Source organism: Carassius carassius, chromosome 42 (genome assembly GCF_963082965.1).
Source record: "Carassius carassius chromosome 42, fCarCar2.1, whole genome shotgun sequence".
Lineage (NCBI taxonomy): Eukaryota > Metazoa > Chordata > Actinopteri > Cypriniformes > Cyprinidae > Carassius > Carassius carassius.
Window position 1 is genome coordinate 18,472,475 of NC_081796.1, and position 10,319 is coordinate 18,482,793.

The window sequence follows — 10,319 nt, forward strand, 5'->3', positions numbered from 1 at the left end:
TTTCGAAACCATCAGGCATGGGGCCTTGAGAAGCAGTGGGAGACAAACTCAAATCTGCACTGATTGATAATGAAAGGATCTCTACTCTAATCATTGCTCCTGGCTAAATAAAACTTTGTTGAATGCATTATTCTGGCTGACAGGACAAAGGCAGATGCATTGTGTGTGTCGCACAGAGACATCCAGCTAAGACACTTTTAGTCAAACAAAAAATTAGCTGTACAAGAAAATAGTATGTGGTCCAGGAAGTGACATAACACCTACAGAACATGGGGTATATCAAATGCCATATCCATCATCAATCAAATTATTTTTTTTTATGCATCTGAAGTACAAATGCCTGAACAGAAGTGTTCGATAAACCATTTTATAACACAACAATAACTAAAAATAAAACCTCAAAAGTCTGTATTTCCTCTTAAAAATTATAATTTTGGTTTGTACTAACTTGGAGAATTTCACCCTCTAGTCCATAATCATTCGGCTTGACCATTTAACATTCATCCAAATTACAAAAGAAAAAAATATCAAAATCTTTAAATTATGGAAAACATTTTCACTGTGGTTTTCAAAAAAGACTCTTATGTTCACCAAAGCTGCTTTTTTATATTTAAAAATACAAAATACAAAACTACAGTAAAAACAATAAAATTATTAACATTTAAAATGTGTGTTCTGTTTTAAGATATTTTAAAAAGTAATTGACTCTTTTGATGCCAAAATTCATAATACAGAAATCAGTTTAATATGTTGATATGGTGCTAAAGAAACATTTCTTCTTAAAATCAATGATGAAAACTGATTAAGTGCTGCTTAATTTTTGTGGAAACGGTGATAAATTTAAGGATTCTTTTATGTACAGTATATATTTAAAAAAAATGTGAGCCATAGTTCCAACTCACATTCTCTTATACAGTATACAAGTTTATACTAAAAGATCATAAATGAAATATATGTCCATGTACAAATCATAGTAAGAAAGACATGGACTAATCTTGAACAAAAAGTGAGTTCAAAGATAAATCGAAAGTTATGAAAGTACCGAAGTACCTAGTCAACAAACTAGACTATTTACGGTTTGCAATTTCAAGCTGATACTGCAGGTAACACAGATGCCTTTCATTCTTTTATATAAACTCAGAAAAGTCTGAAAAAAACATAGTCGATGATAACCCTTTACCACAAGTATACTGTAGTTATGAATATACTGTATAGCAACCTGTGCAACGGAAAGACACACATACAGACAAAAAAAAAAAAACATCATGGCCTCTCAGTCTTAAGGAAGCCATTCAGATGAACATCCCCATTTTGAAAACATGAACACAGCATCCAGTGGTAAACATTTTGCCTTGAGAGCCTCTTCAGCATTGGTAGATAAAAGCCTTGGTTAACAATCAGTTAATCAAAAAGTGAAGGTTTTTTCTTAAAAGGTGCTTTTCTGCTTTCAGTGGGTCTTGCACTGCAACACAGAACCAAAAGAGAGAAAGTAGACAGAACATGCTCTTCACAAGGACGTTGTAAAACCAACTTCATCAACTTTGGCACTGTCAATAGCCCAGACACCCAGCACATCACGAATGACTGATTGGAACCCACAAATAAATGTCTGCCCGGCTTGCCGTTTCAGATGTAAAGCGGATACTGTATGTAATTTAATTTCTCCGAAAAAAGGTGTCCCTTCTTATTTTATTATGAGCACCTTGGGAGGCTGGTGTTAAATGCTGTTTAGGTCACCTCTATGCGGTATAAGTGCAATCTATCTTCCTTTGTCACTGTCACAGATCCAGGGTCAAAGCACAGAACCACTGAGACTCTGCTTTCCACTGCCTTTGTCAGACTAAGAGTTCATTACAAATCCATGAGAGAAAAACAGGACGGATTAAAACAGGAATAGCTTTATTGATGCAGCTGTTAAAGGAGACTTGTAGGGCATTCAAAACACAGACATACTGAAGCTCTGACTTTATACTACCGGTATATAGACTGTACTACTAAGAATCCATGTCCACCATTTAAACAAACATGAGTAGGACAGATGCTCTGAGTTGCCATTAACTCTAACTTTATTACCTGCACTAGCAGTGGATATTCAACATAAGCTAGTAGAGCTTAACAAAAAATAAAAAATAAAAAAAACTTCTATATAAAAATATATTATGTCATTATTTATGATGTCATTATTATTAGTCCTTTGTCTGTTTCTTCTTCAGAGCAAAAAATATTATCATTTGAATTGTTAAATAATAACACTGAAAAATGCTTTGTCCTTATAATGAATTATTAATACTGCATTGATAAAACACAAAGACATTTTTCAGAAAAAAACTCTCCTCCCTATTTGCATAAAGATTTGAACTGACATGAATGTGAGTAAATCATGACATAATTTTTTAGGGGAAAAAATATCCCTTTTAAATCCATTTGTAACAAGTCATTTCAAAAAATTTTATAAAATATATTTTTAAAGAAATGTAAAGATCCATTCATCTTAACCTGGACTGAGGTTAAAATAAAATTTCAAAAAGTACTTTCAAAAAGATTTTTTAAAATAATAATTTAAATAAAGACTTTTCTCTGCACATTCATGGAAGCAGTCATATTTTATCCTTCTATTACTGTCTGTATTGTTAGGTGTAAATCACTGGTTACTGAAAATCAGAGGCTCTTGGCCTCAAATTTTATTGGATAATCATCACTGCCAACTGGGTTTTGAATTCCAATTCTGCACAAACATCAAACCATAATGAGAACTTAAGCAAAAGAGAGGCCCTCTGGTTCACTGGAAGGGGAATCACAGAGAGGCCAGTGTGATTTATGAATTAAACATTCTCAAAGAAAATTTTGTTTAGTAACATTTCGCAATATACTATGGCTTTCCTCCCTTTTCATTACAAACTGAAGTGCTGTAACATTTGCTGGCAGCACAGAGCCAGTTTTGAATGCTTTACACCGATGAAAATTTTTCCCTGGCATGCTAGCATAGCCACACATGGCTTTCCCACAAACAATGGAGTCTGGGTTTAGCAAAATAGCAGCCTGAGCTACAAATAAATGTAGCGGTGACAGACAGATTGCCTTGTTCCACTGTGAAGAGTCTGAGTGCACCATTGTCTTCCCTGAAAAGTATATTCCAAAAATCAATAATATACTGACAGATTGTATAAAGATCACCCATCTGCTTGCGGAGACCTCATTAGCGTACATACCTCCAGGAAAAATGTGCTGATAAATGAAAATAAAATTAACAACGCAGGAGCTCTTTTAAGAACTTGCCTGCAGTGTTCCTGTTAATTATTTCAGAGACCAAATTAGAATGAGACTAACCCGGCTTTTCACCTTTGGCTTTTGTGAAAAATAATACAACCTTTGTGTGGCTGTGTGTTCCTGGAGGCAGTGTTTCAGGGATGAGGGTAAACAATTCGCTTTCACTGAAGTGCAAACACATCTGAAACATGAGCCTTTAACAGATAATGACATGCCATGGCTCCGTTTGAAAGCTGCCATGCTAAGCTCAGATTTAACTAGTTCACTGCCAATTTCTAACATATAATGAAGGACAGTGACTCTAAAACACTGTTTGCATGATAAATCAAAGAGGATTTAAGAATATTTAAACCATTTATTTTTCTCTAAAATAAATGAATAGGATCAATAAAAACAGTAGAATTATTTATTTTATTTTATTTTGGTGATATCAGTAGGCTGAACACTGTCACAGAAATAACATTTTACAATAAAAGATGAAAGAAATACTCAAACAGAAGGGTGGTATAAATCACAAATCATGAAGTTGTGATTATTTTTTCTATCGACAGCTATAATTTTACAAAAATATGTATATATGTGAGACAAAAATCCTCTTCATCCTCTGGTTGGCCTTCTGTTTCTTTAATATATATGAAACCTAATGATCACACTGTAAAGTCTCTTTCTATTAAGCCTGGAATTAACAGATTTTGACTTATTGGTCGAATTTATACAAATTTGGCTCATAGACTTATCAATTTCAAAGTCATCCATAGAGCATACTGTACATAACTCCTTAGAAGTGGTTTCAAATTAAACTGCAATCGATCTATATCTGTCTGTAACATGGTATCATCAGGTATTTTTCTCCACATGTTTTAGGAACGTCCAGTTGTTGTCAACCTATGGACTGTCTCCTCAATCTTCTCAATCTAACACCTATATAAGTTGCTTTATATATTCTGTCATCATTTATCCACCCTCATGTCGCTAACTGACACTTTTTTTTCCCTATGGAACACAAAATGCATTATAACGAAGTTGATCTTTTCCATACAATGAAAATGCACAGGGATCACTGGTTGCTAATCTTGTTGAGTATTTTTAAAATAAAAAAATAAATGAAAAACAGACTGGTTGGAACCCATAGATTTGAACTCATGTCACATGGCAAAACTGCACCACAAAATGAGCACCTAACATTAACCACTACCAAGTTAATTATCCCACACTCTGAGAAAAAAAAAGGTACAAAAGTTGTCACTGGAGCTACTAAGCTACTAATACAGTATGTATGTAACATTGTGTTATTAATATGCACCATTTAGGTACTAATGTGTACACTTTAGGTGCTAATATGTACCTTTGCACCTTTTAGGAGTTAATTATGTGTACCTTTTGAAGGGATACTGCTACAGTAACAGCTTTTTGTACACTTAATTAATTGCACTTAGTAGGACAAGTAAGCCAGGATGACCACTGGTGCCCCTCTGAACAACTGGCAAATGATGCCTCGGTTACATTCCATATTTACCTCAATAGATGTCTTTACAGAAGCTGAACATTTAAAAAGCATGGAAAAGTAACACTAAACTAATCAAACAAAGCACTTTTGGGGTTCTGCATCAAATTCAGGGCATCGAATCAGGGGTAAGGCCCATCAAACCTATCAAAACACTGAGTAAAATTGCTTCAACATTAAGAGACTATGCTGCTGACCCTTGCTTTCTCACAGCTACTACTCGTTCTTCTGATGCACGCAAGTTCACCATGGCCATCAGTGAGCTCTCGGCTCTCGGGAAGGCGCACAGTCATTTCAATGAACTCCACATAGTTATCCTTCACAGTGTTGCTCTGAGTATCATTTCAAGTATTTGCCACCTCAGCCCTGGATGTGGCCTCCATAGACCCTCGTGCATTCATGTGTTTACTAAGAGAGAAAGAGCAGCATCCACCACAGGAAGGTGCATCTTACCAGCCTCTGTTTGAGGAGGTGGAGGTGTTGACGGGGGTGGAAGAGTAACCACAGTCCATTTAAATCGGCCCAGTGAGCCTCTGAAATTGCCTTTGGGGTGGAGCAATTGCAATGTTCTAGATCATTAGGTCAAATAAGTCATGGAGAAATTCCAGTTAGAGAGGGCAAATTTGCAGACATTTTGACAAAACTGTAAATCATGGTTGGTTTCTAAAGATGGGCCAGAGAGTGGGTTTTGCCTAAAATTGCTCCCTATTGTGAGGACGGAGTTAATGACCTCATAGCTCTCCTGTCTTTTCAGATGGCAGCCTGAGCTTCCAAACAATTTATATTAGTGTGACCAATGTGAATTGCAATACATCAGCCAATTTGATACTGAACAGCTCCACATGCTCTTCAAAATAAAAAAACATCCTAGTGTGTTGTGACTTTTTAAAAAACCTCACACCTTCATAGATATGCAAGAACTGATTCACTTTCCGCTGGTAAAATAACAGGCAGATTTCTGCTGTCGAGTAGTTTTTCAGACCGCTCTGGTTTCACAGTAGAGTCAGCCTCAAAAACTGCAATCATTCATTCTGAAAATAGAGTGGGAGGGTGTCAATTTGAATGCAAGGATGGCCAGAATTGTGAACTAGTTAGCCAACAACTAGACTGGCAATTAGTGACATCAGTTAGTTTATCTAGACCCACGGTGCTTTAAAAAGAATGAATAAAATGATTCAAACTGCATGCTAAAAGTCTTGGTTATAAAATCTAACATTAAAAAGCAGTTAAAAAAAATAAGTTTTACTGTTTCTGTTCAATTTCAAACAGACATGACCTGAAACATGAAATGCTAGCTATGCTAATGTTAATTTTTTTTTCCATGATTGCATATCTATGACAATTCATGTGGTGATCTAATCTACCATTCCTAAACTTGCAAATCTTATACATAGTCGTATAGTATCAGTGTACCACACAAACAAATGTAACACTGCAGATGGCGTCCAGCTCAGCCCACACAAGTTCAGTGTAAACTGCCTTATCAGGCAGAAAGCAAGCACTGAGGGTGTATCAGCATAGTGTGCATGTCCGTAGCGTACACCCTAAACACCCCGCTGCCTGTCTGACCACATCTGCAGTGTGTCACAGCACGTAAAACACTTTATTATGGCAGGTAATGTGTTTCCAGTTAAACCCCTGTCCACTTAAAGAAGGGTGGAAATGAATCAGCTTACGAAAGCATCACCTCACAGATTAGAGCAGTGGCGGCTTCATCTTATAGGTGGTCGAGGTGTGGCGTGGGGGCCGCTCAGCTCCCTTTGTAAAGCCCCCACATTGCCAACTGCTAACAGGCTTAAGAACGGGTCCATTGTCTTTCATCATGGCGGTGGGCCTGCTTGTCCATACTAGCCTGCCAAACCAATAGTTTTCACACATATGTATAGTTGGAAAGAAGTGGAGCAGATGTGACTTTCATCTCCCCTGACAAAGTTTCCCTAGAAATACAAACACCCCCAAAACTAAGTTTAATTCTCTGAGGCAGGGTATGATCCATTTTTTACAGTGGGCTCACCGCGTTCACAATGAAACACGACCCTACTGTTTGGCATTGCAGTCTGTATTTATTTTCAATCCATCCTTTCTTCTTTCTCTCATCTTTTAATTAATTTTTTATCCCCTGCGTGCGACTGGAGCCCCTTGCTAGCCTGTTCTCCTGTCGGGACGTTATATTATTCTCAAGCGTAAATGAAGACAAAGAAAATTTTCAAATCACCTCCAGTCAAGCACTATGATTTGTTTTATTCATCCTCGTCCAACCCCTTTTTTCCCTACATCCTCTTGTCAATTTTGCATATGCAGCCTGGTGTGAAGCCCTTCTCTGCTGTTTGTCCCACATGAGGGCTGTAACTTTCATGCCACTTTAGCATGCAAGTTCACTGCTGATCTCCCTCTAGGTACATGTATCCTTTGGTCTGAGGGCAAGTGTCCCGTCTGCCTGCAACATCATCTCCAGAAACAACACTAGTCCTTTTACAAGGAAAAATAAAAATAAAAATCACCTGTAATGAGAATACGAGTCTAATGCAAGCATTTGCAAAATGTTATTATTTCTTTCACTCTGTGTTTTTAATTAACAGTGCAGTGTCTCCACAAGTGCTTACCGATATTTTATAGCAGCTTTATGATTTATTCAAGTTTAGCTTGAAGGCATGTTACACATACCATAACAAGGGGAAGAACGAGGTAAGCTGTGTCACAATGTAATCAAGTTCCTATCCCCAGGAAAGGATAAATGAGTTGGAGGTAGATGAGCATACGTTGAATTATAATTCATTTCTGCAATCAGCTGAAATAGGGCCATAAAAATGACTTAGAAACAAAGTAAATTACAGATTTTTTAACAAAGTCTCTTATGCTTACCAAGGCTGCATTTGTTTGATTAAAAATACTGGAAAAACAGTAATTTGGTGAAATATTATTCATTTAAAGATTCACTTTTATAAAGTGTTTGAACACCGATATGTGCCCACAGTGTAAAAATCCACCAACACCTTTTGTTTCATTTTTTATAATCCCCTGTCATCCTACTATAGTTCCCATACGAGCACCTGTATTACAATTTTTAGATTAACATAACAGTACATGCTAGTCGATGAGTTGAATCAACGTAATTACACAACAACTACATAAATTTATCCTCTAAACATTCAGAAACGTTATGGTGCAGTCTAAAAGTCTCTATATCATTGTCCGAATCTGGTTCAAACATGTAAGGCTTCACTCCGTTAATGCTTGTTTCTGACATGGCATGAGACTCACCTGTTTTTTTGTTGCCGGAGAATCCAAAGAACGTGTAAAGGCTCCACCCTCTACTTGAAAGACTGTGGGGAGAACCAACTCATTTTCATTTAAAGGGACAGACACGGAAATGGCGCATTTTAGCCTACACCCTAATAGGGCTATAATAAATTATATGTGGGGTATTTTGAGCAAAAACTTTACAGACAAATTATGGGAACACCAAAGATTCATATTACATATTGTGAAAAGGGGCATAATATATTTTCTTTTTTGCTACTTTATAATATTTTAAAATGTAATTTATTCCTATGATAGTGAAGCCGAATTTTCAGCATTCAGCATTTGGTGCTCAACAAACATTTATTATCTTTATCAATGTTAAAAACATTTGTGCTGCTTATTTATTTATTTTTACTTTTTATGTATTCTCTGATTAATAATGAAGGTTAAAATCAACATTTTTTAAATGAATTTTCTGTTACAATGTAAATCCACTTTCTATCAATCTAATGTCAATAAAAGCAGTTAAAATCAAATCTTACCAACCGTACTATTTACATGGCCTGTTTAGCTTAACATTATTCATATTTTCAAAATCTAGACAGGAAAAGATTTAATATTTAGTATATTTGAACAAAATAAAACAATTTTCAACATCCCATAACAGTATTTTCTTACATTTAGAGGCAAAGATGAATGACCCTTGGTAATTTATAAATAATTTAGTTTTTTTTTTTTTAAGAATGGAAACTTTTCACAGACTGTGCTGATGCATTTCCACATAAAATTGCAAATCTAGCACAGTCTTTATATATATTTTCATTTTTAAATATTTTAAATATACGTACATTTATACTTTGTGCTTTCTTACCTTGGCATTAAATTACATAGAACTAGTTAATGCTGCTGCGTGACTATTTCTAATACTGTACATGAACCCCAGAAATGAGAAAACGTACCATATTTAAAAGTCACTCTGGCAAAAAATAATTTTGCTTGCCATTTAGAAAACTGACTTTGAAATTCCAAAATAAATAAATAATTGCATTTGCATTTGCATTAAAAAGACTTCTTATATGCAGCAGTGCACGATGGTCCCTTTATATCAATGTAGAAACTTGACAAAAATTGCACAATGTTTACTAGAAAAAGGGAGCAACACATCTTCCCCAACTCTCCCCTACTGTTCCAGCTCCTGAAAACATTGTTTTCACTTTCAGTAAGCTGCACTACCGTGTCCATTGTACTGCTTCAGCCGCCAGTAATACACTTGTGTTATCAACACATACAAGAGTTTGTAAGCTTGAACTTGACCTTGACTTGACATTTAAAGCCCTTTCTTTTGGTCAGGATTTGTTTTCAATTACAGCAACCTGTAAACCCCCCCACCACCACAACAGTGCCATGAAACGGGTCTCCGATGTATATTTCTGAGGTTGCTCGGCCTGCTTGACACATACAGAACATAAAACAGGTACAGATTTCTCAACCTCAATGGCAGCAAAAACAAAGACACCTTTGCTGAGAGGAAAATGTACTTCACTGTACCAAATCATCCAAATGAACACGGCCACTCTGTCACCCGCATAGCAAAAGAACACTTTTGTTCAGTTTAGCTACTTCATTCAGAGGATGTTCACACAGCTCTAATTATCTGTGGACATTAATAGTGAACAAAACTGAACTGTTTAATTACTTAATGTCTTGCTCATAATACAATATGCTCTTTATTATAAGCCAATTAACACAAAAAAGCGCTGCAACATTGTGTGAAGAGTAGTTTGAGATCTAACAACTGAGATTACTGACCCGATTAATCGCTAACTGATGAATTATTTCCATTATCTGCTACTTGCTAATTGCAAAGACTGCGGAGTTTATTTAAACAAATTAACTAATTGCTCTCTTGGTTTTTCAGCTGCCGGAGGGATGATAAAATGTAAATGTGAGAGTCATTACCAATTCTTGGCATCTATGCAGTGCCTCATGCCCTTATCAAACTGATTTTTACAATGTATGACTAATGCTTTTAATAATTTACCTTTCCTGATCATATTAAAGTTCATTGTTTCCAGACTCTGATTGCGAGACATGGATGGCTGTTACAAACGCATCTGAAAGTGACTGATCAAGAGAAATGTACTGCCATACTTCCATCAGCTTAAAGGTTGTGGGTCTCACAGAAAAGTGAAAATGGCAGACTCCTTCTACATGGAGAGGAACAGACCTTTTGTGCACGACTGACCTATAGGCTGATGAATTTGTTGCCTTGTTTTTCCTCATTTGTGCTACTGCTTGCAAACAG